Source organism: Peromyscus maniculatus, chromosome 8 (assembly GCF_049852395.1).
Source record: "Peromyscus maniculatus bairdii isolate BWxNUB_F1_BW_parent chromosome 8, HU_Pman_BW_mat_3.1, whole genome shotgun sequence".
Classification (NCBI taxonomy): domain Eukaryota; kingdom Metazoa; phylum Chordata; class Mammalia; order Rodentia; family Cricetidae; genus Peromyscus; species Peromyscus maniculatus.
In genome coordinates, this window is record NC_134859.1 from 88702656 (window position 1) to 88719356 (window position 16701).

A 16701-nucleotide genomic window follows, 5' to 3' on the forward strand; every position below is an offset into this window, starting at 1 on the left:
GGACACAGACTCCTCCCCTTTCTCTGTTCTGCTCTCTCTTCCCCCCATTACCTCTGTCTGTCTGTCTGTCTCTCTGCTCTCTGCACATGCTTCTTCCCCAGGCCTGGTTCTTTTGTCCCCCTTTTCCTCCTAATAAAGCTCTGATACTGGGTTTTGCCGTGGCTCGTGCCTCATGACCTTCCTGCGCGGTAACTAGCGCTGCTTATCATTTTAAAAGAACAACATTGGTGCTCTGACGAGATAGGCTCTTCCAGCGCTCTGGGTCCTGGCTCTGCATCCGGGATCCTGTACCATGGTTTACTGGACCTGTGACGGCCCGCTCCGCTTTTTTCATTTGCCCAGCCACCGGGACTACTCCACACAACACACCCGCTAACCAGACTGGTGAGTTTCCTCTTTCCAATCCCTCACCATTTCCCGAGACTGTAGCCTGTGAGATATATTCCTCCCGCTGGACCCCCAGTGGGTCCTCAGCTGTCTGCCACGACACATTCTCTCTTGATGAAGTGTTGAATGCTGTCTGGACTCCCAGGGAATCCTCCGGTACATACACCCAGCCCTTGTTCTTCTCGTGACAATGATTGGGTAATTCGTGCTGTTAATTTATGCTGGTCCACAGACTGTCTATCTTCAACAACGCTTGAGATGGGAGCCTGGGATCCCATTTGTTATTTTAATTTTTTTTTTCCTCTTGGCTGCAGTCGTGGGACATGGAGGCTTCCTCCTCTTGGTTCCACTCCTCCTTTGAGAAATGCCTTAAATCCCAGATCCCAGTAAATTTGGCCATGTAATGGCTGCTTGAACGTGATATTTCACAGAAATTATCTAACCTCTGCCAGTGAATGGACAAATAAAATGAGTTACCTTATCCCCACGCTTTTTACCTAAGCTCTAAACCCTCCCTTTCTGATTCTCTCTCCTACCTATGTGCATTCCTGAACCTAAGGAATCTGACTCCAAAGACCCTTATCTGTTCTCTGGTACTGGGCAGGCTGCTAAGCATGGACAGGTCTGGGAGCAGGCTAGGATGCATGCAAATAAGTTTATGATCAGGACCCACAAATAATCTGGATGGCTCTCTAGCCAGAGATCAGTTTACAGCCTGCCTCCTGGCAGGTCTTCCTAAAGCTGTCCTCAAGCCATCACCCCCCCTCCAAAAAAAAAAAATCAAGACACAGAATAAAATCCATCTCTTGTTTCCCAGAACTCCCTCGTTAGGGCTAAAACTTGAGCATCTGGAGAGCAAGGCTCCTGACCCCACAGGCAGGAATGTTCATGGTGGCATTTAAAGTGTACCATGGGAGAGATGAAAAAGCCCAAAAGAGAAACTGCCAAATGCTGGCACACACTGTCCAACCGGCTCCCTGAAAGCCACCGGGTCCCTGTTTTAAGTGCAGGAAAGGAGGCCTTTGGGCTGGGGCTTGCACCTCCGCCCCATGGAGGGTACCGATAGGGCCTTGCCAAAATGCTGCCAGAAGGGCCACTGGTCAGCTGACTGCCCCAGGGCACCTAGCAGCATGGGGACACCAGATCAGGACGACCCTCCAGCTGATTTCCTAGGCTTGGCCTTCAGCGACGACTGAAGCTGCCCGGTTCCCAGCCCGGCTACTCCCATCTCACACAGGGAACCCAGGGTAGTCATAATAATATCTGGGTGATCCATCTCCTTCCTTCTGGACACCGGAGCTACTTACTTAGTCCTGGGGCATTTGGGGGTCACACCTCTCCTCATTTCCCTATTGTCGTGATAGGGGGACAGCCTTACCCACCTCACCAGACTTAATTGTTCTTTCAAGGTTACTTAATAGGAAAAAATTTTCCAGCTAAGGTAGGAGCTTTCATTTCATTTGCTCCCTCCATGTGCCTCGTTCCAGACCGGCCAGCAGTGACACAGACAGGGCCCTGCTCTCAATCCAGAGGACATCAGGATCCACTGCCTGTCCCCAATTCCAGAAGAATGAGACCTCACCCCACAAGCTTTTCTCTTCCTGGTTCCCTCTTCTAATTAACTGCCGCAGACCACCCAGAGGGAGACCACCACTGCGGGAGAACCAGGGAGAAGGCTCGAGGAGAAGTCAGGAATCGGCGAGGAAAATGACAGACAGACACACAAGGGATTGTTGTGAAGCTGTGTTTTTACTTCTGCAAAATCAATGCTTATATATTTTTACAATCAAGGAACTCGGCAGGGGATTACATCAGGCCTTTAACTTTTACAATTACTAAGAATCAGCAAAAAAAAAAAAAAAAGAATCAGCAAAAAACAATAACAGAGAACATCAGAATCTATTTCTGTGTATCACTTCCGTGGCTGCAGTTCATTGCGGTTATTGCTTAAGGGCATGATCTCAGAAATCTGTGAAATCTGTCTCGCACCAGAGACCACATCTGTGGGAACTTAATCTTTTACCAGCCAAGGTTTAACTCACCCTCTCTATACTTTTGTATAATTTCATTTATTTCTTCCTCACTCCTATATATCCACTTATCCTTCCAGTTGTCATATACCCTTCTATACCAATACCTTAGGGCTGGCTTCATATTTTCTATGATCTGCTGTCTTTCTTCTTTGGTGAGAATACACCAGGGCTTTCTAGCTCTAGCTAACCTTTCCATAAAAGGCAGGTCATTCCACAGTTGTTTTTTCCCTTCATGATTCACCCATCTATTCCTAAATTCATCATAACTTCCCGTGTAAGGGAGTGGGTCTCGGTAGTTTCCACTCTCGGGGGTCCATCTGGGAGCGGTCCACCAACGCCCTCCTATGTAATACTGTGTATACCCCCCAGGAATTGTACGCTGAGGGATTTTCCCTAATTCTTCTTCCCTTCTTGCTATGTTTATTCCCACGAAGCATTTCTATTTTTACTTTCAGTTTTTGATCCTCCGACTCTGTTTCTGATAAGAGCTCACGCTGTTCAACCTTAAAAAGAAATGCTCCTAAGGACATATTGGGGGTTACATTTTGTGCTTCCTCATATACTGATTTAATAAATGGAGGCGCCCCGGGTACGAGGTCATCTGGGTCAGACGCGTTGGCGCTGGCCAGGACTGGATGGGCAGTCATCTGAAGAGTACACAGATAAGACATCACAGATAAGACATACAGAGAAACATCATAATTAGTGCCAACAAGGACTGTCGCCCTGGAATCCTCAGGCTGCATGAGGACCGCTGATTGTGGGGGAACTGCCTGAGGCCCCGCTCCAGGAAGCTCCAACCTCAACCCTTCAGCTGCCGGACTCCAGCGCAGCTGCAAGCTTTGCTACAGCTACACAGGTGTCACAGCTGTGGGCGTAGCAGTTCCCCCTTTTCTGTTTTTAAAATGAAGCTCGAACACGTCCTGTTGCACTGTCTTTACAGAAGTATAAAGACACTTAATGAGACAGGGAAAGAGAAAAATGACAAGCACCACCAGTAAAATAAGCACTCCAATGACTATAAAATATTGAATCCAATCCATAGGATTTAAATCTTTGATTCTTTTTTTTACTTTTGATGCTAAATCCTGTAAACCCCCTATTTGTAAGTGAGCCTGACTCATAGCAGAGATATCTTTCTGAAGTGCATCTAAATCATGGGTGATATCTGTATCTTGTTAGACACCTTGTAAATGAGCTTTCACCTTGTCCCAAGGCTGAGAATTATTATAAGGAAGAGGTGTAACACAGATGGACTTAAAACCTCCGTGGCAGCGAGCAGACATTGTGGTCTTGAGATCTGAGATGTCCTGTCCCAAGGCTAGGACAACCTCTTCCAAGACATTAATTTTTGATTCTAATTTTTTGTCTATAGCTTTTTGTTCTAAAAGGGCCATAGTGGCATTCTTATTTAAAGTGTTCACATAATGAGCAGTATGAATTTTTTGCACCAAGGCTGTAGTTGCTACAGCAAAGGTAGTTATAATAGAGATTAAAGCAGTAATGCCCAAAATTAGTGCAGCAACAAACCGCTTTGGCCGAATTAAATCCTTTAAGGCATTTAAAACTTGAAGAGCTGAATCATCAGACCAAGGTTCAGTGCCTAACTCTACAGGCAGCATAACAAAAGGAGGCCGTCGAACTATAATAATAGTTCCCAAATGCTTCTGCTCAGCGGAAGTGACACACTCTGTTAACTTACAGGAATAACATTGTATTTGAAATGAATTACCAACTTGAGAAATATTTACAAATGACTACTGAGCCAATAATAAAGCATTAGGATAAGATGCACAGGCCCGAACACCAATGGCTTCTGATTTTGTATGATTAGGCCTCTTTTCTAACAGCATATTTGCTGCTGCCACAAGAATAAAGAGATCGGGATGTTTTCTAGGGATATTGCCTTGCTTAACAAACCAGGTGGGCTCCACAAGGCCTGGAGAAAACCACCTCCTAAGAGGTTCTCCATGTCCCTCAAAAACATAATTATTAAATTTTTTCTTGTGGGTATTCAGGTAATTTTTATAAGTCTCTCCTTTGTCATTAGAATTAGAGTAGTCCCAAACTTTAAGCACATCCAACGACCCCCGTGGTTCATACCACGCAGCAGCATTAGGAAAGCCACAAGTCAACCAAGCTGGAAACTTGGACAAGGAAGAATCCCAAAATTGATCTTTGTCTCTATATTTTTGAATGCAAGGAGTTATAGGAACAGTATTAACTTGAGTAAAATTATCTCTATACAGTCTGTCTCCTCAAGTTTGTATCCGTAGCTCCCAAACCCATCGGCTACCAGCACTCGCCTTGTCCGGACCGTCAGTCAGGAAGGTTCTGTAAAATGTCGGAAAGCAGCCGTCAGGCACTTTCCCCTGCAACGTCAGACAGATCGGTAGCCAATCTGCTCTGCCCTCAAAATTTATAAGAGAGGAGGAGCTGCTTCGTGCGTCAGAATCCTGAGCACCTCCCAATCTGACTGAATTGTTTAACACTTGAATGGGCTCCCGATCAAGCCATCCTACTGGCTGAATAATCGGGGGATTAGGAACATACACCCAATAGGAAACCCCCTGGACTGCGGGTAATGGAGCTGAAATTAGAGATAAGAAAGCAATAAAATAGAATGAAGCCGTGAGGGGTTTTCCTTGCTCAATCAGCTGCTTCTTTGCGTTCTGAGTCAGAAGCCGAACCTGCGACCAAGTCACTTTCATTTTCTCGCCGCCGAGTTTCATCTTCTTCATTTCCGCTACGAGGAGCTTCTTCTGCTGTTTTCTCCAGCGGCGCTTGCGCCTTCTTTTTTCCTTTTGCAGGTCGGATAAGGCGATCCGGGATCCAAATCGGGGAGTCGGCATCCTGTGGAAAAACACAAGCATACCCTCGTCCCGCGGTTATGAGGACATCCGGTCCCTTCCATGTGCCAGACAATAAATCCTTCCAGTACACTTGTGGCAGTGGAGTTTTATGAAACTCACGGTCCCAATGGATCAGGGCCGCAGTAAATCCTTTGTCATTAGTATTTAGATGGTTGAGGACAAACAAGGCATGAGATAAAACATAATGAGGAGTAAAATATGAATTAGAGGCTTGCAACCTTTCTATTTGTAGCTTTAGATTTTGATGAGTCCTTTCTATAATAGCTTGTTCCTGTGGGTTATAGGGTATTTCAGTAATATGCGTGATTCCCCATTGATTACTAAATTGTTCAAATGCCTTTGAAGTGTATGCCCGTCCATTATCTGTCTTTATTTGTGATGGAAGGCCCATAATCTGAAAGCATTGCGTGAAATGTTGAACCACATCTTTGACTGCTTCCCCAGTTCTGGCTGAGGCAAAAGTGAAGTGAGAATAAGTGTCCACTGTAATATGGACATATCCCATCCTACCAAAGGAGGAGATATGAGTCATATCCATTTGTCAAATGACATTTGGTTTTAAACCTCTAGGGTTTACACCCATTTTTGGTGGGTGATGAATAGGAGGGCAATGTGTACATTCCCTCACTATTTGTCTTGCTTGTTCCCTTGTTATTGAAAACATTTTTTTTAATGCAGATGCATTCTGATGATGTAGTGCGTGACTCTGTTGAGCCTCTTGTATAGTAAAGGTTCCTAATGGAGTCTGAGTTAAAAAATCTGCCATAGCATTACCTTCAGCCAGGGGGCCAGGTAGTTTGTTATGTCCTCTAATATGGCCTACATAAAACTTATGCGATCTTTTCTGTACTAAAGTTTGTAACTTTTGTAAAAAAGGTAATATGGGGGACTTTCCTGACAAAAGAGCAGTTTCCATAGCTGGAAACAAATTAGCTACATATTTAGAATCTGTAAAAAGGTTAAACTCTTGAGGAAACTTCTCAAAAGCTAAAATAGCAGCTCTCATTTCTGCTTGCTGTGCAGAAGTCTTTTCTTCTTCCTCTACCCACAGCCCATGTGTCTGGGTAAAAACCGCAGCTCTTCCTGAGGAGGAGCCATCTGTAAAAATATTTACAGCGTGATCTAGAGGGCTGTGTGAGAACCAGACAGGAAATATTAATTTCACATGCCTTGCAAATTCTATTATAGGATGTCTAGGGTAATGATACAATATTTGTCCTGTATAATATTGTAATGTCAATATCCAATCTTCATTAAATTGATATAAATTTTCCAGCTGTGCTTTATTATATGGAATGATAATAATATGAGGCTCTCTGCCAAATAATTTTTTGGACCGATTACGACCTTTATTTATTAATAGGGAACATAAATAAGGGTAATCAGCTAACATTTTTGCCTGAGTATGTGGTAAATGCAACCATTCCAGCACTCCGTCCTGCCAAAGGCAGGCAGTAGGGGTGTAGGAAGTTGCAAAAATCAATAATGACCATGGCTTATTATAATTTATTTGCTTAACCCTAGCAATGGTCAAGGCTTGTTCTACCAATTGTAATGTATTAATAGCTTCTTTTGTTAATTCCCGTTTGGATCTTGGATCTGAATCACCATGAAGAATGGAGTAAAAAGGGCTTAGCATTCCTGTAGTCATTTTTAAGTAAGGCCTAAGCCAGTTAATGTCCCCTAGAAGTTTTTGGAAATCATTTAAAGTCTTTAATTTATCCCTCCTGATGGAGATTTTTTGGGAAGTAATATAATCTTCCTTAATAACTTGACCCAAATAATTTAATGGTCGGCCCCTTTGTACCTTGTCAGGAGCTATCACAAGGCCATATAGGGTTAATGCTTCAATAGTTTTTTCTAATATTTTTTCTAATTGATCTTTATCCTTATGAGCCAATAATATATCATCTATATAATGTATGAGATAAAGATCTGGGTATGCCAATCTTATTTTTTGTAAGTCCAGATCCACAAATTTTTGACATAGTGTGGGTGAATTTTTTATTTCTTGTGGTAAAGTAATCCATTGATACCTCCTAAAAGGCTGCTTAAAATTTTCAGAAGGAACACTGAAAGCAAAATATTCACTATCTGAGGGATTAAGTTTAATGGTAAAGAAACAATCCTGTAAATCAATGACAATTATATGTCATCCTTGTGGTACAGCCACTGGTGAGGGGAGGCCTGGTTGCAAAGGCCCCATATCCTTCATAACTGCATTAATGGCTCTAAGGTCCTGTAATAACCTCCATTTTCCTGATTTTTTCTTAATAACAAAGACAGGAGTATTCCATGGACTATTGGATTCTATTATATGTCCTTTTTGTAGTTGTTCTTGTACTAATTGTTCCAGAGCCTGTATTTTTTCTGTTGTAAGGGGCCACTGACTCACCCATACAGGCTCCTGAGTAAGCCATTCTATCTTATCTGCATAAAGATGTTCTGCAGTGGCCCCTATGAAAAATTCTGATCACTAATCTGATCTGATGTTACCAATTTTATGTCCATGGAGTCTAGCATGTCTCTTCCCCATAAGGGAAATGGGAGAGAGGGAAGTACATAAGGCTGTATTCGTCCTTCCCTGCCTTCACTTTTCCATTTCAACAATGCAGTGCTTTGCATGACCCCTGAAGCAGAGCCTAATCCTAGCAAAGAGGATCCAGTCTTATGGACAGGCCAACTGCTGGGCCAGTCAGAGGCCGAAATGCATGTCCGGTCTGCACCAGTGTCCATCAGACCCCTGAATTTCCTTCCATTCAATATGATATATTTAAAAGGTCTTTCCCCAAGGTCTTGGATCATAAAGGCCCCTTCGGTGGATCCAAATTGTTCTTGTCCCCTAGTTCCCTTCATAACAGGATTAGGTAATTTTACAAAGGGCAGAAGGACCAACTGGGCCAGCCTTTGTCCTTTATGAATTTGAATAGTTTCAGCTAATGGTTTAACCATTACCTTTATGGTATTTTTTGTATCTGTATCAATTATTCCTGGTAGAACTTCAAAGTTCTTTTTATAGTTAGAGCTTTGCCCAATGACGAGCCCTACTGTCTGGGGCAATAAAGTGCCTTTTACATTAGTGGGAACTAAAGCTACTCCATCCCATCTTGACAAAATCATATCCTTAGTGCTAGCAAAATCCAAGCCAGCCCTCTCAGGAGTCGCCCTGGGCAACTCATGAATGGTAAATTTTGGAGCATCAGGGTTCAACCCTGAAAGAGGTGCTTTTTTTTTAAATCTCCTCTCCCTTGGGTGCGGGGTTAGTAGAACACCCCTGATTCAGTTTTTTGTCTCATCTTTGTCATCAAAACCCTCTTTCAGAGGCGTTCCGTCTTTGTGGAATTTTGATTTACATTCATTCCTCCAATGTTTACCCTTCTTACAGCGAGGACATAGTCCGGGAGCCCCCTCTTTGGGTCCCGTTTTGCCTCCCTGTTTGCAATCTTTTTGCATGTGTCCTTCCCTTCCACATTGAAAACATGTTGGTAATGAGGCGGTTTTCTTTCCACCTCCATATGTCTGTTTAACATAGGCGCTATATTTTTGTCCTTTCATAGCTGTGGCGTAGGCCATTCCTTGTACCACAACCGGTGAGGCATCTTGGCATGTTTTTATATAGTCCTGCAAGGTTCCAGTCTTTCTAATCAGATCTTGGCATAGAGCATTGGCATTTTTCCAAGCTAACTGTTTCAAAAGGATATCCGTTCCTTCAGAAGGAGGGAGCATTCTGGACACAGCTTCTTCAAGCCGGGCTATATATTCTGGATAAGGCTCCTCAGTGCCTTGCCTAATGCTAGCCAATGCTCCTCCCTTGGTTCCCTGAGGAGGAATCTTACGCCATGATTGTACGGCGTTGGTTGTTATTAATTGTAAGATATCTCTAGGTATCTTAGTTTGAGACTGTGGGGTGGCGAAATCCTCCGTCCCCATAAGCATTGACATAGTGGGCTTAGGGCCACGTTTTTTGAGAGACTGTACCACAGCTTTTTTACTCCTGTCTTCATACTCAGTCCTCCAGAGGATATAATCCCCGGGGCTGAGAGTGGCTTTTGCGGTTTGCATCCAGTCATAGGGTGTTAACCACGAGCTGGCAACCGCATCCACTATTTGTAGTGTGTGGGGAGCAGAAGCCCCAACACTTTTTACTGCAGATTTCAATTCTCTTAACACCTTTAATGAGAGGGGTTCCCATACAGGACCCTCATCCTCCCATGATTCTGTAACAGGAGACACCCCAAAAGAGGCGTCCCCCGTCCTGCGTGCCTCTGCCATAGCTCCCTGAAAGCCAACAGGTGGCAAAGGAGGATATTTTCTTGGCTTTGGCACCGGTCGCTTACTGGCTGCAGCGCCGATCACTTTGAGAGAGCGGGGATTATTGGTATGATCCCGATAACCATCTTCCCATTCCCGCTCTGCTTGTTGATCATCAAGGCCCCGATCATCATTAGTGTCTTCTATTTTCCTAGTGCTATATTGCAGAGGAGGAGCAGAGGCTGTAAGCGGCATACGTTCCTCCTCATCTCCTTCCTCCTGGCCTACTTCATCATAAATAGGGGATTCCCCCGGATCAGAAGCAGTTTCCCTGCAAAGTCCCTGAAACGGGGTTGTCTCTGACAAGAGATCTCTCAAATGAAACCATAATTGAAATGCCTGTGGAGGCAGAGTCTTCTCACCATTTGTCTGTACATATTTACGCATCTCTATCCCCACTCTCTTCCATTCATCTAAAGTCAAGGAGCCTTCCTCAATGAACCAAGGGCTAGTCTTTCTTAGAAATTCAATAAACTGTTCCACATCTGAAACTGATGTCCGGAACCCTGATTTGGTTAACATGCGTTGTATAATAGTAACCAACATTTTCTCATTCTTAGTCAATGCGTGCCCCATGATTCCTTGATTACTTACTCTTAACCGGTGATCCTTTACCGGCGGGACTACAGCTCCCTGGTAAGAACCGTACCTGACTTCTGAAGAAAAGAGAGAAAAGAGGGGAAAGATTACCTGTCCTTCAGGTCCCTGTTCGGGCGCCACCTGCCGCAGACCACCCAGAGGGAGACCACCACTGCGGGAGAACCAGGGAGAAGGCTCGAGGAGAAGTCTGGAATCGGCGAGGAAAATGACAGACAGACACACAAGGGATTGTTGTACTGCTGTTTTTACTTCTGCAAAATCAATGCTTATATATTTTTACAATCAAGGAACTCGGCAGGGGATTACATCAGGCCTTTAACTTTTACAATTACTAAGAATCAGCAAAAAAAAAAAAAAAGAATCAGCAAAAAACAATAACAGAGAACATCAGAATCTATTTCTGTGTATCACTTCCGTGGCTGCAGTTCATTGCGGTTATTGCTTAAGGGCATGATCTCAGAAATCTGTGAAATCTGTCTCGCACCAGAGACCACATCTGTGGGAACTTAATCTTTTACCAGCCAAGGTTTAACTCACCCTCTATATACTTTTGTATAATTTCATTTATTTCTTCCTCACTCCTATATATCCACTTATCCTTCCAGTTGTCATATACCCTTCTATACCAATACCTTAGGACTGGCTTCATATTTTCTATGATCTGCTGTCTTTCTTCTTTGGTGAGAATACACCAGGGCTTTCTAGCTCTAGCTAACCTTTCCATAAAAGGCAGGTCATTCCACAGTTGTTTTTTCCCTTCATGATTCACCCCTCTATTCCTAAATCCATCATAACTTCCCGTGTAAGGGAGTGGGTCTCGGTAGTTTCCACTCTCGGGGGTCCATCTGGGAGCGGTCCACCAACACCCTCCTATGTAATACTGTGTATACCCCCCAGGAATTGTACGCTGAGGGATTTTCCCTAATTCTTCTTCCCTAGAAGGAACTGACACGCTATGTTTATTCCCACGAAGCATTTCTATTTTTACTTTCAGTTTTTGATCCTCCGACTCTGTTTCTGATAAGAGCTCACGCTGTTCAACCTTAAAAAGAAATGCTCCTAAGGACATATTGGGGGTTACATTTTGTGCTTCCTCATACACTGATTTAGTAAATGGAGGCGCCCCGGGTACGAGGTCATCTGGGTCAGACGCGTTGGCGCTGGCCAGGACTGGATGGGCAGTCATCTGATAAGACATACAGATAAGACATCACAGATAAGACATCACAGATAAGACATACAGAGAAACATCATAATTAGTGCCAACAAGGACTGTCGCCCTGGAATCCTCAGGCTGCATGACGACCGCTGATTGCGGGGGAACTGCCTGAGGCCCCGCTCCAGGAAGCTCCAACCTCAACTCTTCAGCTGCTGGGCCCCAGCGCAGCGGCATGCTTTGCTATAGCTACACAGGTGTCACAGCTGTGGGCGTAGCAATTAACTATTCAGCTAATTGTTACAGGATCATCATAAAGCCAGAATCCAAGGACCATCAAATATATACCCAGGTGGTAACGGAACAATAACAGTTAAAAGGTATTTACATCCCCAGACCAAAAAGGGTCTGGGCTCTGTAAAACAAACAAACAAAACAAAACAAACAAAAACAGACTTTAATATAACCATCTATTACTGTTGAATGCTCTCAGCAATTGACCACCTGTATCTCCTAAATCCTAAACTGATAAAAGAAACAGGTGCCTTAAAATAATCTGTCTCTGATAAAGCTTATCTCAGGTAAAAATTAAAAACATAGTCTAAATATCTCCTCGCCCCCCTCACTAACATTAACGAGCAGAGTACTAAACACTGCAATGGTTACCAGACCAAGACTAATTTTCTCCTGGCTGCTTCTTAATATGTTCAAAATTTTCCCCAAGCTCCAGAAACCAGCTTAAACTCATCCAGCAGGTTGGATCTACTTCAAGGTAAGTGCCAAACCCAAACTTTTCTGGTCTTGGGACCCCCTCTATCACCCTGGGAACCCCCAAAGGAAAAATAAAAACAATTCTTTCTTCTAAGCTTGTCTCTGTCTCACCAGCATCCTGATAGACACAAAAACAGCCAGAGTGCCAAGCCAAGAGAGATGAACGGCTCTGAGGTAGCAGACGACAGCCCACCATCCCAGGACGCCTGTCTACCTCAGAAGCCCCTTTCCCTACCTGCCCCAAGAGTCAACCAACGCCCATCAAGTCAGCTGGAAGCAGTCCCCCCCCCCCCCCCGCCCCCGGAAGAAACAGCGTCCCTATTCCTGCTCACCTGCTTTTTTATAATAAACAAAAAGTCTGGAAATTTAGAATTCTGCCCCTGCCAGGAGCCATTCCCGGAGGTGGATGGGTCCTGCAGAGGATGTAAGGAGTCGGAGGGAGAAGGAAGTGAGCCAGGCCATGGTGGTCAGGAGAATCTTGCAGCCTGACTGACTAGGAGCCAGTGTGTTTTTTTTTAAGACTGATTTATTTATTATACATACAGTGTTCTGCCTGCATGTATGCTTACAGGCCAGAAGAGGGTACCAGATCTCATTACAGATGGTTGTGAGCCACCATGTGGTTGCTGGAAATTGAACTCAGGACTTTTGGAAAAACAGGCAGTGCTCTGAACCCCTGAGCCATCTCTCCAGCCCCCAGAGTGTTTATTTATACAGAATTTAATTAGCAAGGATACATTCATGATATTCCAAAACATAGATCATATCATTTTTGGTTTTGGACATGTGTTTTGCTTCCTTTTGCTCATCTTTTAGTCATCATTAATAAACTATGACAGAACAGAGTTATTATTTCCAATCTTTTTCCCTCAAGTTTTGACATCATTAATAAACAGAGTTATCATTCTTACTCATTAACCCCATAACCCAATTTTTGAGACTCTAGAGACATATGGCAGCCTGTGCTCAGGCTGGTTGCTTTGGTTGCTTCAAGGACACTAGACCAAAACAAAATCTTCAACTTCCCTGGGTATTTTGCCGTGTCTCAATCAATGTATTATTAATTCTTAGTGGTCAGAGAGCCCAGGAAAAATCCTCAGGCTAACGCTGCTGCAGTTATTATTCAAAATTCTGGCATAATACTATGTTCACATTTATATCTTTATAGAATTTGCCTATTTGTCTAATCCTGGAATTCTGTTGTTCCTTGGTCATATGACATTTTAGTGGCTCTACATGAGCTAACGTCTAAGAGAGGGAGGTCTTGCCGGGCGGTGGTGGCGCACGCCTTTAATCCCCGCACTTGGGAGGCAGAGGCAGGCGGATCTTTGTGAGTTCAAGGCCAGCCTGGGCTACCAAGTGAGTTCCAGGAAAGGCACAAAGCTACACAGAGAAACCCTGTCTCGAAAAACCAAAAAAAAAAAAAAAAAAAAAAAAAAAAAAAAAAAAGAGAGAGAGAGAGAGGGAGGTCTTAACACCTCATACTTTCATCATCTTTCCACTCCATACTTTGTTCATCAATGTCTCTGTGTAGGGCAGAGTTGTATGCTACATAATTGTCTGAGTGTACAGTGGGAAGAATAATCTGTAATCTGAACTGTGGCCAACTCCTCTAGCCCATTGGATCTTGTTGACATTTTTGAATTTATTTTGTTTTGAATATCTTGTTCCAGTGTAAGTACAGGGACAGATGTTTCAAGAATGTCTCATAGCCTCATGAAGAGACCTCTGTGTAGCAGGAATCTTAAAAGTTCTCGCCGGATCCTCAGCTGGTCTTGTCTCCTCAGATTGGAGGCCTCTGAGTCCTCATCCGGAATGGGTCTCAGCTGAATTACTGCTCAAAAGCCTGAATGCTTAACCAGCCAAAATCTCTTAGTTTCTGGTCCTCACGCCTTATATATCTTTTTGCTTTCTACCACCACTCCCTGGGATTAAAGGCTGGCTTTCTGGGATTAAAGGCGTGTGTCACCATGCTTGGCTATTTCCAATGTGGCCTTGAACTCACAGAGATCCAGAGGGATTTCTATCTCTGGAATGCTAGGATTAAAGGTGTGAGTGCCACCATTTTCTAGCCTTTGTATTTAGTGGCTGTCTGTTCTCTGACCCCAGATAAATTTATTAGAGTACACAATATTTTGGGGAACACAATACCACCACAGCTCTGGCTTCTCTATGTGTCACAACCTCCAAGGTGTAAGGAAGACCTTCAAGTAGATAAGGATATCTCCCTCAAAGTGGGGGCAGGGAACAGTATGTTCAGGACTGTCCTGGGGAAGCTTAGAAGCAGCATTCCTTTTTAATAATGTGTGTGGGTAGGAGCACTAAAGTGTAGGTGCCCATAGAGGCCTGAAGAGGGCGCTGGATCCCATGCAGCAGGAGTTACAGGAGGTTGTGAGCAGCCTGCAGTAGGTGCTGGGAACAGAACTCAGGCTCCCTGCATGAGCAGTGCAAACCCTTAACTGCTGACCCATCTCTCAATCCCCTCAACTAAATAGTTTTAGTTCCGCCAAGCATGGTGGAGCAGGCCAGTAATCCCAGCACCTGGGAAACAGGATCGGGAGTTCAAGCTTTGACAACTACATACTCCATCTCAAAACAGAAACAAAACTTATGATTTGTTTTTTAAGACAGCCTTGCTATTATAGCCCTATCCGCTGCTATTCTCTGTGCTAGCCTTGAACTCTAGCTAATCCTCCAGCCTCCTTCTCCTGAACGCTAGGATTACAGGCCTGAACACTGTGGACAGCTTGACATTTCTGTGCCTGTCTGCTCTTTGGGTGACCGCTCATGGTTTTAGCATCACTGTAACAAAGTCAGCTCAGAGCTGGGTCACGTGGCCCTTTCCCTTTGCACAGCCTCCCAGTTCACACGCATCTCCAGCAGCCGGTACCATCAGAACGGCAGCTGGGCTCAAGCCTCGGCACAGTCCTCTCTCTAGTTTCAGCCTTCCTGTTCCAAACAGGAGTAGTCTGCCCGTCGCAGCCTCTCTCTCCTGCCAGATCGCCGCTTTCCCTGCGCGCCCAGAGAATCGTTGCCCTTCATCTATATGGTGTCACTTTGTGGGGCTGGTGCTTGCTACATTTCTTGCAGAAAGTCTGGGAGGGTCGTGGGAATGTTCGCCATGTTTGCAGGAGTGCTGGCAGCACAAATGACTGGGTTTGGTTTTTGAGACCAGGTCTCACTATTTAGCCTGGCTAGCCTGGAACTTGCTGTCTATGTAGACCAGGCTGGCCTGGAAATCAGAGAGATCTGCTCGCCACAGCCTCCTGAGTGCTGGGATTAGAGATGTCCACCACCTTGTCTTGTACATTTTTTTTTTGTATTGGACAAAAACAATAATCAAGAGTAAAAAAAAATTACTGTTTCATATCCTTTTTCTTTCTTTTTGTTGTTTGTTTTTGAGACAGGGTCTATGTAGTCCTTGGTGTCCTTGAACTTGTTATGTAGGTCAGGCTGGTGGACAATGCCCAGCTTGGTGTCACATATTTTTAAGGGAGCCCAGTACTCTGCCATTTCTTTATTTACACGGTTTTTATATGGTCAAACGTATTCATATTGGGGCTGGAGAGATGGCTCAGTGATTAAGAGCACTGGCTGCTCTTCCAGAGGACCCGGGTTCAATCCCCAGCACCCACGTGGCAGCTCACAACTGTAACTCCAAAATCTGACACCCTCACACAGGCAAAATACCAATGTACATAAAATAAGAATAAGTAAGTTTTTTTTTTCTTACGTCTAGCCAGCGGCCTTCCAAGTTATTTTTTTAAAAGTATTCATATTGAAGGCAGAGTGTGATATCACAGGTCTTTAATTCCAGCACAGAGACAGGCGTATCTCTGTTAATTCCAGACCAGCCTGGTCTACACAGCAACTTCCAGGCTAGCGAGAGCTACATAGTGAGATCCTGTCCCCGGGGGTGGTCAATCGTCCTACTGAGATGCAGGGAAAGCTCTCAGCACGTGTCTTGCATTTGGAGGTGGTGGAAAGGACCCCCCCCCCCCCCCCCCGGCTGCTTTGGCATTCATCCAGCTGGTGATATCAGTGAGTGCTGCCATTTTGATGACCTTGGCCTTGGCTTGCTCTCCTCTCCCCTCCTCTGTGGGAGATTCCTATGTTACCTAACCAGATATTTGCAAAGACACATAGACCCCACTTCATTTTTTTTTTCCTTTGGTTTTCCAAGACAGGGTTTCTCTGTGTAGCTTTGCAGCCTGTCCTGGAACACACTCTGTAGCCCAGGCTGGCCTGGAACTCACAGAGATCTGCCTGCCTCTGCCTCCCGAGTGCTGGGATTAAAGGCGTGCCCCACCACCGCCTGGCCAGACCCCACTTCTTAAGAGCACCCTGTTCAAAGGAAGGCCTTGCTTCCCTCTGTCCTCAAAGCGCCTGTCACAAGCACACATGCCAAGCCATTCCTGACGCAGTCTCAATGACACCCCAATGAAAAGCTGAATTTGCTGCACTGCAGGGGGGTTCCTGGTGGTCTCTGGCTACAAGTTGTTAACAAGTTGTAAGAAACTCCCAGCAGGGCACAGTGGCCCATGGGGGTAATTCCAGGTACTTTGGAAGC

At 44.6% G+C, this 16701-nt stretch overlaps 2 long non-coding RNA genes across 2 annotated transcripts; one reads left to right on the forward strand and one right to left on the reverse strand.

Moving 5' to 3' along the window:
• The first annotated feature begins 243 nt into the window (after nt 1-243).
• On the forward strand, nt 244-2062 carry LOC143274439 (uncharacterized). Its single transcript, XR_013053084.1, has 2 exons — nt 244-384; nt 1875-2062. It is a non-coding gene; the product is annotated as an uncharacterized LOC143274439 (long non-coding RNA).
• A 55-nt stretch (nt 2063-2117) lies between these two features.
• On the reverse strand, nt 2118-10444 carry LOC121831465 (uncharacterized). Its single transcript, XR_006074918.2, has 2 exons — nt 10295-10444; nt 2118-5273 (listed from the first exon to the last, which is right to left on the reverse strand). It is a non-coding gene; the product is annotated as an uncharacterized LOC121831465 (long non-coding RNA).
• Between the last annotated feature and the right edge of the window lie 6257 nt (nt 10445-16701).